Source organism: Corvus moneduloides, chromosome 6 (genome assembly GCF_009650955.1).
Source record: "Corvus moneduloides isolate bCorMon1 chromosome 6, bCorMon1.pri, whole genome shotgun sequence".
Lineage (NCBI taxonomy): Eukaryota > Metazoa > Chordata > Aves > Passeriformes > Corvidae > Corvus > Corvus moneduloides.
Genome location: NC_045481.1, coordinates 8864948 through 8875095, shown reverse-complemented (window position 1 = coordinate 8875095; position 10148 = coordinate 8864948).

Genomic DNA, 10148 nt, shown 5'->3' with positions numbered 1-10148 from the left:
AGTGATGATAATGTGTTTTCTTTAGTATATGCCACTTTCCTCAAGCTTCACATTGTTACATTCACCAGATCTGCAATATAGTTAACTACAAAATCTTTTCTATGGTAATCAAGCTGCTACCTTAGTAACACTGTATATAAAGTCAAAATATTAATCAGTAAGCCTTTCTTTATTTCAATATGTTCTCCTTCAGAAGTAATCCAACTGGAGCCTTTTTACCACATTGTAATTTATGAGGCAGCTGGAGCACAATACATTTTTAATAAAAATTAGGTACAAGCAGATACAGGGGATTAATAGTTGTATTATAATTTTATAGTTTTCAATATACACAGCCATGGAAAAGACAATCAAATATGGGGTCCATCTCGAGGATATAAAAAGCAGTATTTATTTTTAATGGAAAGAGAATTTCATGAATTACTGAGCCATGAAGAGCTGATGGATGCATTCACTGGGCAACACAAAGGACAACTAGAAAGAAAAGGCATTCAAAACAACACAGCACTACTGTTTATGTGGGATGTAACACTCTGATTATGCTCCAGAGTCTCAACTCTACCTGTTTGCATAGCTATGTACATTTTCAAAAATTGCCTCTTTTCCTCAGCAGCCTATAGAGGCTGGGACTCTTTTTTCACGTGTTTCTGACTCACATTAATTAACAATTTATTACACAAGGGAAAATAGGAGTAAAAGCAGTGCTCGTAAATTGATTAAACCATTAGAAGAATTATATCTTTCTCAGGTTACTTTAAACTATATTGATAGAACTGAGTAGTGGAAGTGAAGCAGCAATAAATTTTTGCAGTCCTTGCAAACTTTTAAAATATGCTCTCCAGGAGTTCATATATTATTGTACATCTTTTTCCACAAACAGCTGGGCAACAAGTTAGTCACTGTTCAGCATCTCCATCTGATGAGCATTTCCTTTTGCTTCTAAAAATCCTAGAAGATTTTTCTCTGATATTCTTGCAAGCACCTTTAAATCCCTCTAGACTTATGACTGGGTGTCTCCTTGATCCAAAAACCTTCCAGTTGAATGATGAACTTGCTGAGGAATTATTGTTCAGCATTTAATCTGAAAAAATGATCTGGCAATTGAATCAAAGCACATCAAAGACAATTCCCAGTAAGAAAAACAAATCTTCTAGTAAAGGGCAGCTCTTTTCCTCAGAGATGCTAATTACACTACAGCAAACCCCGAAATGTGGTGTGTGCTGTTCTTCTCCAGGGTTCAGGGGTATAATGTGAAATTTCTTTGAAAGAGACCCCAAAGATACGATTTTTTTTTAATATACTTTTTTTTTTTTGTAAAATGAAATTAATGGGTAACAAAGGGCAGGAAATCTTCAAATATAGCATGCCAACAGTGAAGTCTTTGAAGGGGTACATACTGGCTATGTAAAATCCCCACTGGGACCATGCCTTCATCAACTCAAAAGGGAGACATCTGTCTGAAAGCTTTGAAGAAACCCCCTCCTTCCAAAGAGATGGGAAATCTTTGAAGTTATTAAGCATGCATTAATCATTTTAGATAGGTAAACTCTGGAATAAAACTCATTCCAACCTGTAGTATTCTTTCTTGGTGCTTTGTTAAGTAAATCATGCAGCACATTTCACTGAAGAGGAGAGGGTAATAGCAGCCCAGAGTGAGATTTTTTGCAATCTTGGAGCTGGAGCTTAGTGCACCATGATAAGTAAATTTTGACAGCGGGCTGAAAGCATCATCTAGTTTAGAAGACATGTAGCATGTATGATCTGTCCAGATCCCTCTGCAGAGCCTTCCTACCCCCTAGCAGATCGACACTCCTGCCCAGATTTGCATAGTCCATGAATTTGCTCATAGCAGACTCAATCCCCTCAGACAGATCATCAATAAAGACATTAAACAGAACTGAGACACTGCTCCCTGGGGGACATCGCTAGTGATCAGGCACAGACTGGCTGTAGCACCTTTGACCACCACACTCTGGGTCCAGCCATGCAGCCAGTTCTGAACCCAGCCAAGAGTGCACCTGCCCAAGCCTTGGGCTACAGCTTCTGTGGGAGAATACTGTGGGACACAGTGTCAAAGGCTTTGCTAAAGTGCAGATAGACACATCCACAGCCTTCCCCTCATCCACCAGGTGGGTCACCTGATCATAAAAGATCTGGTTGGTCAGGCAACGCCTGCCTTTCCTAAATCTGAGCTGCTGGGCCTGATCCCATGGTTGTCCTGTAGGCGCCATGCGATTGCGCTCAAGATAATCTGCTCCGTGACCTTGCCAGGCACTGAGGTCAGGCTGACAGGCTGAAGTTCCCTGGATCCTCCTCCATCATCAACACCCTGTGACGTGCTAGTGGAAGAATATCATCTGCAGCTCAAAGAGAGAAGAGGTGCATGCCACATTATGCAGCCTCAGATTACCTATCCCTCTGTGGCCAGTCTGAAGGGCCTTATTATTAGCAGTCAAACTATTGGCTTCCCAGAGCATCCAACTCAGAGAGACAAGAGACAGGGAATTAGAGGAAAAATAAATTACAGGAGCTGGATGGGAAAGCCTTGTGTCTTCCTCACAGCCAATCTATAAAGTGCATATTCTTCACAATTTAAACTTGGATGGTGTACATTTGGGACCACTGCAGTTTTGTGGTAGAGTCAAAAGTTACACATTGAATCAAATGGGCTTCATCACCATCCATGCACAGTTCCCTGCACCCAGACACTGAAGGGGAGGCACTAGTCTGTGTCTGCATCTGTGATGAGCTCTAAGCAATGGTGCTGTTTTGAAATGAATCCCCTGCCTGTGTACTCCAGGCTGATTCAGTTCACAGAGCAGTTTTGATTCATTCACATTAGATCCTTTCTGGAGGAAAGATGCCTTCCATGTGTGCTACTGATGTGCTCCATAATGAGGACATCTTGGCTTGCACTAGTACAGTCTTTTGGGTAGCCTTGAATCCTAAGTCTGGTGAGGGCATTCAGCCATTGGGAACCAGACAAAATCTAGCACAAAATAAACCCTTGAACCAAATACAGCACAGTTACAGGGACCTCAGCACCAGCTGCCTTGATCTACTCATCTGCTCTTCTGGTTCCAAAGGAGCCAAGTCAGCAAAGGAGCCAAATTCCCCTCTTTTTTCTTCTTTTTTTTAATTACACATGCAAGTACTAGTTACTTAACTAGATCTATTTCAGGAGTTGACCTTAATGTCTCTCTGGGCCTTTATTCAGATAACTGGAACATTTAAGTTCAAGAAAATTATGACCTATTAGGATTACCTTTATACTGAAGGGTCCCAATACAGTCAGAGGAGAGTCAGGTATGATACCAGTCAGCCCTCACAGACAGCTGTAATGTGGCTGTTCATGTCTCTTCCCTGACTCCCTGCTAAATCTGAGTACAGCAGCCCTGACAGACACTCACTTGTGGTCAAATGAATTTAGACACCTGCATTGATTGCAAATTCACTCTGGATGCCACAACTTCCAGGACATACCATATGAATCCTCCTCTCTGGGCTGCATCTCCAGTTAAGAGAGCAAACTCCTACTGTCTCCTTCCTCTCCCTCTCCATTACTGGTGTTGGCCACTTCAGAGCAGGGCCCATCACATCCAGTTTCGTCTTTATTCCAACTCCTACTGACATTGAAGTGCTGGACTGGTACACAAACCACAGCCTTGAGCAGGACACTTATATGTGACAGTTTCCAATGTGCCTCCCTGACCTTCCCCCAACCAGCCTAAAGAGAAAAAACATCTGTGGCAGGGAGTTAAGCCAAAGCTCCATGTTCTGAGTTAATAGCAGCTAATGCAGCTTCACCATAGCAGAGCTGTGCCCTCTGGGATTTCCTGTCCCAGCACTGTCACATGTAAACAAGACTCTGACAACTTCAGTAACTTCCAGAAATAACTTCAGTGAAACCTGTAAAATAGAGGTTTTTTCAGATTTGCCTTGTAAATAAATCTCCTGTATGGTCAATGATCTGCATGTGCCCTTAACACGACATTTTTTGATCTTACATTAAAGTATAGCTGTGATAACAAATCAATTTGTGTTTTGGCCCATCTGAAAATCATGATTTGCAAAGGATCATAAGCACATTTTCTTTCCTCATAGATTTTTAGCATCCAGGCAGAAAATGTGCTCAGATAGTCTTTTGGATGTAATGAAAAGTTCATAGCATATTGTATTTTGTACCTGACACCATGAATATTTTCATATTTGTCTTGTATGTCACTTGTTTTACTAACTAATAGAGCATTCTTATTATAGGCATTCCTTCACTATTGAGTTATCTGGGGGAAGGAATGGTTAATATCAATGAGCTCCTTGTGGAACATGAAAATATCCTGTGAGAGAAAGCAATACTACACCTAGTCGGAATATAGTTTTGCTTTTAAAAAATGAAGCGTATATCTCAGGCAGACAGAGAGCTTTGGGCAATGCTGAATGCACACTTATGTGCCTGTTTAAAAATCCTCTCTCATGCTATGTCTCTTTTTCTTCTCAGAGAGAATGGACACAGCCCAACATTTAAAATTATTCATTTTGTAATGCAAACATACTCCTCCTGCTAAGCTACGGATTTCAAACCAGTTAACAAATTACAAAAATCCCTTTTCAGAAGACAGATTATTTGGAATTATCAGCTCTGATGTGCTGTTTAATTATGCATGCTTTTGTGCTAAGCATCTTTAAATATTAACGAGATATGTTTTTGCACTTATGACCTAAAGTAGATCTACAGTAAACTCACATGTCTGTTGGCAGTAAGTCATCACAGGGCTGCTGTACAACAACAGCTCTCTTTAGACTCAGAGCTTGGCTGGGTTTTTTTGCTTTTGTATCACTGCCAGCTCTGTAGAAAAGGAATCAGGAAAATCACAACCCTGAAAGAGAGCCCTTCTCAGATGAATGGGGCTGAGACAATTCTCGCAATCACTTTCTGTCTCACTCTCAACACGAGAAAGGAGCATCTGAAAGCTGCTAGGAGCTTAGCCCCAGTGATGGGTGCAGCAGAGGCTGCACAGCAGAGAGGGGCAGCTGGCTGGGAAAGGAGCAGTGCTGGGCTGCCCTTGAGTCTCCGTTCCCAAGGCAGATATCGAGGTCTTATCCTGGGGTAAGGTTCAGACAAACCTGTGTTTTGGAGAGGAGAAAGCCTGTAAAAGAGATAAGAATTACTAGAGAGAAGATACTGAGAATACTACCTTATGCAAGATCTGCTTGACTCCAGAGAGTGGGACAGCAGTAGCATCCTGGCCAGGATAAGCTGAACTTGACAGCGTGATGCTCTCAAATAAAATGTAGACTTCCACTGCCTCAGTGAATATCTGAAAAGATCAGATGTATTTTAACAGCTTATCAATACATTATTGATCTCCTGATCACTTCCAGTGTAGTCAGATCATCTACAATCATCAGGCCCAAAAGTTTCACCTGATTCCCCATGAAATAGAGTTTAGAATTCTGGTGTATGTGAACTGATTTTGACAAAAGCAAGGAGAGGAATACTCAAGCCCAAGCTTCTAGCAGTAACATGGATATTGATGGGCTTGAAAGCCTTTCCAGTATAATTCCTGGACCGTGGGAATATGTTTCTGCTCTTATTCTCATCAGACACAGCAGAAACCTGAATGACATCAGTGGCTAGTGAGAGCTACGCTGAGGCCTGGGAGCTGGCCCAGTGTCACCTCTTTTTGGCCACAAGGCCTGTTACCTGCTGCCTGGTCACCCTGGACCTACACGCAGTCAATGGCTGTGCACCAGATCCTGTACATGACCATAGAGCTGAAGAAAGAAAACAGTTTTAACAAATTTCTTTGGGCAGCTCCTCACTGGAGAAAGAAGAGAGGGGAGAGGATCTGCTGGGCACAAATCCTTGCACCTGCTCTCCCTGTAAAGGCTGTCTCTGCAGCTCACCTCCCCATGTCAATGTCACCGCTCTGTGCCATGGTTTTATTCAGAGCTGCCCCATCACAAGATAAGATAAGCCATCCCTGCTTTGACAAAACCTGACAGCAGCACATGCCTCACATATTAAAACACGGCCCACTTTGCTGGCAGCAGATAGCATCTTCACTGCTCACAAATCGCTCACAGTGGTTAGAAGGTGCCTTGTACTTACAAATGTTCTTGCCTGATATATTAAGCCAATACACAAGCTCATTACCTACGCTTCCTCCACAGAGCTTACCTATATCGAAAAGCTGTCACACAGCAAAGCATTAAACAAATACAGGGGCTGCCTGGTTATTGCTGTCCGTGGCACAATGGTGCTTGCAGAGCAAGGCAAGGCAGGGGACTGGCTGTGCCAGCACTTGGGCTTGGATGCAGAGTGGCAGTCGAGGTAGCACAGGCTTATTTTAAAAGGTGTCCTCGTTTTGGCTGGGATAGGGTCAGTTTTCTTCTTAGCAGCTGTGCTTTAGATTTAGTATGAGAATAATGTTGGTAAGACACTGATGTTTTATTTGTTGCTAAGTAGTGACTATCTTAAGGAATTTTCATGCCCTGTCAGTGAGGAACTGCACAAAGAGCTGGGAGAGAGCACAGCTGGGAGAGCTGACCTGAACTAGCCAAAGGGGTATTCAGTACCATAGGACATCATGTCCAGTATGTAAACTGGGGGGAGTTATCTGGAAGGGGGGGAAAAATGCTGCTCAGGGATGAGCTGGGCTTTGGCCAGGGAGGAGGAGCATCACAATTGTATTGTTCATCACTTGTTTCTTTCGGGCTTTATTACTCTCACCTTTTCATTACCATGCTGCTGCTGATGGTGATGATTGTATTTTACTTTATTTCAATTATTAAATCTTTCTTATATAGCTCAGCCCACATTTTACCTTTTTTTGATTCTTCTCTCTATCCCACCAGAGGGGAGGGGAGGAAGCATGCAATTGCAAGGTACTTCATTTCCAGCTGGGTTGAACCATGAGAAAAGTGCAAGACAGAGCAGAGATAGGGCAGGAAATACTCTGTCAGGGCATACAAGTCTCAAGCATGTCATATGGCACTGAGGCAGGAAGATCAATGATTTATTTAAAGTCCTCCAGGCAGTCTGTGGCAAAATGAGGAGAAAACCTGGACATCCCAAGCTTCAAAGAGATTCTCTGTCCCTAAAACACAACTTCTTCCGTGTTAGACTGACCCCTCACCTTGGGAGGCTCTCTGAGAAAGGAGCCTCCAGCACCCCTTCCACCATTCAAAGGATTCACTGGGAAATAAAAAAATGATGTAATGATCTGTTACATGGGTGTCTGATGATGAACAGCTTTTGTTTGTTCTCTGCTGCAACAGAAGAGTGACTAACCACCAACACAGCGAGGAGGGAGCTGACCCAAAAATGCAGCCCATTCCTTATCAATTCCCACAGGAAAGTGAACAAAGGGGTGCAGCAACTGGTCTGGCAGCACCAGCTTGCTCCCAGCCATCCGTTTCCAGAGGTTTGTATGTACACATGGTTGTGCAGCATGTGGCCAGTGTGCAGGACACACACAGCACTCAGACTGGCCAGGCTGGGTCAGAGAGGGACTTAGATCTCCAGGATGAGAGGAGGAAAAATGGACAGAAAAACACAGAGAGCCCCAGAGAAGAAAACAAGAATCTGCAATTCAAATCCATTCATCCCTGAGGGGCTGGTGAAACAACTGCTTGCAATTGAATTAGTGCATTTTAATATGTTAACGGGCCCCCAGCTGCCGGTACCTGCCCCAGCAGCTGAAGTGTGGTCGGGGCCATTTCCTTCTGCAGCACAAGGTCAGACAGGTTTCCTCAAGAGGGTTAAAGTAAACAAACTTTAAATCACACAGCAACAGACTGGGAGAATACTCAAGGCCAGCTATGATTATCTCAGCTCTAGGGAGCTGGCTTGCTGCATCAGGAGGGATTTTTCCTACGGATGCGATGAAATGCACAGCACCACTGCCAGTGCTGCCTTCTCGTCAAAAATTTGCTTGCATAATTTACACCAGGTGTCATTGTAGGTAGAAAATATTGGGATGTTAAGGAAGTCATAACATTGGCAGATGATATTTTATGTAGTAATATGCATGCTGAAGACAATAGGAGAATCTCCTATAAGTGAGTACCGTTCAACATGAATAATGGCTCCAAGGTCAGGCCCCTAATGAACAGTTGTCTGGCTGTGAATATATACACTTTTTCACTCTGTTGTAGGCAATGCTCTCAGCTACCTAATTAGGTCGATCCGTGAAAATGATTATTCATTATCTGAAGTCTGAGAGTACAGAATTATGTGTCCAAGCAGTGTGCCTTTAAAGAAAAAGCATGTGAAATTCTAATGTTAGATAAGGTGACTGCATGATGAATGACAAGAATGCACTACTACTCTCAGGACTTTCCATGGGAGTGCACTGAATTCATCAAAAGGTCAGAGGAAAAAATCCAAACTCTTTAAATCATGTAAAAATCAAAGATTCAAATGTTTTAGGAATAATGTTGCATTTTGGATTAAAATGCAATTTCTGATTTAAAAGAAATACAAAAAAGACTAAAGTATTTTTATTTGTTGGGAAAGTGAGTTTTCAGTTGTGTTCAAACCAGTTATCTGGAAATCCTAAAACATGGCAATTTCTACTTGTATGGGGTCTCCAAAATTACACAAGATGCATTCCATCACACTTCTGCAAAAGAAAGAGCTGTAGACTGTTGCCACAGCCCTCCTGCTACCTGGTCTCCCAGGAAGTCCCAGTGGCACTCTTCCTTCTCTGAAAGGTGATTGCCAGGCCCTAGAAGACTCTTCTACTGACAAGCGGGATATGGGAGCCCCAAGAGGAGTGACATGGGCACAAGGAACCAAGGCTACCAGGAAGACATGAGTGCTTCAAAAGCCTGAGGACATCAGCCATCTAGCACCAGAAGCCATAAGGTAAATAACAACCCATGACACAATGCAATGACAAAGGTTAAAGGAAGGGAGAATCAATAGGTAGAGGGGGGAAGTAGTCTTGATGTGAACTGTGCCCTTTGTACCCGTTCATCTCGATTAGGATGGGCTTGTGAGAGAGCCTTACCCAAAAGAAGGCATTAACCACCTCATATTCTTTCATTTCCATTCACTAAGACTGATATTGGCTCTGTTCATTCTTCCAGCCAGAACAGCTTCTCTGAGAGTCTGCCCCAGGGAAAGGAGAGAGAAAGGAAAGTTAACAGAAATGGCAAATATTTCAACTGGCTACTGGAAAAAGAAAAGAGAAAAGAAAAGAAGAAAAAGACAGAAAACAGGTTGTCCCACATTGGAAAAGCACATTAGGAGGCAGGCAGATCTGTGGAAGTTAAAACAGATTCTCATCATATGGGAGCAGCATCTTTTTGTCTGAGTCTCTAATTCCCATCTAGTGCTGGGATGTAGCTCCTGAAGCCTGGATATGAATCTGAACCGAATCTCTAGATACCAATTTGGAAAGAAACCTCAGTGTAAGATTGATTTGGCCTCACCCTGCTTGCTTCAGGTCAACACGCCACAAAAAGAAGCTCCCTGAAACTCTCTGCATATCTTTCTTTTGTAGTGCCAAAGCTCTGCTCACCTCCAGCTCCTACACCACTTGTTTTCCTTGCAGGTGCCTGCCTGTGGACCACTTGGCCTTCACCTGCACCTGATCCATCCTCACCAGAGAAGCCAATGATCCGGGGCATGCACCACTGCAACAGCCATGTGTAGGAATTGTTAGTGATGAAATGCAAGAGGCATTTCCCCATTATACCCTTTCTCCTGTGCCAAGTTTTCCCTTGTTAATTAGAAGGAAAATTTCACAACTTCACCACCATATAATTAAATCTTGCAATTAACATGTGCACTTAAGCCATCATTTTGAAAATGAGACTTATGCAGGGAAATCTACTTAAGGGAAAGCACCAGAACGGAGAGTGAAACTGTGACTTTCTGCTAATGATCCAGAGCACCAGTGGTTAAATGATAGGTCTCACTGACAGCACTCTGCCCATCTGACATGTGCAGGAAAGGGCACTGTGCTTACGAATGCTGATCCAACATGGTACCAATAAAAGGGGAGCGGGAGGGAGGGTGACAAAAGCAGAGGTAAATACATTAAGTCTCAATTAGAGTACTGACACGAAAGAGAGATGAGGTTAATATATTTTAGGAGAAAGCCTTTCTGTGAGCGAGGGGTTGATCTCTGCAGGAT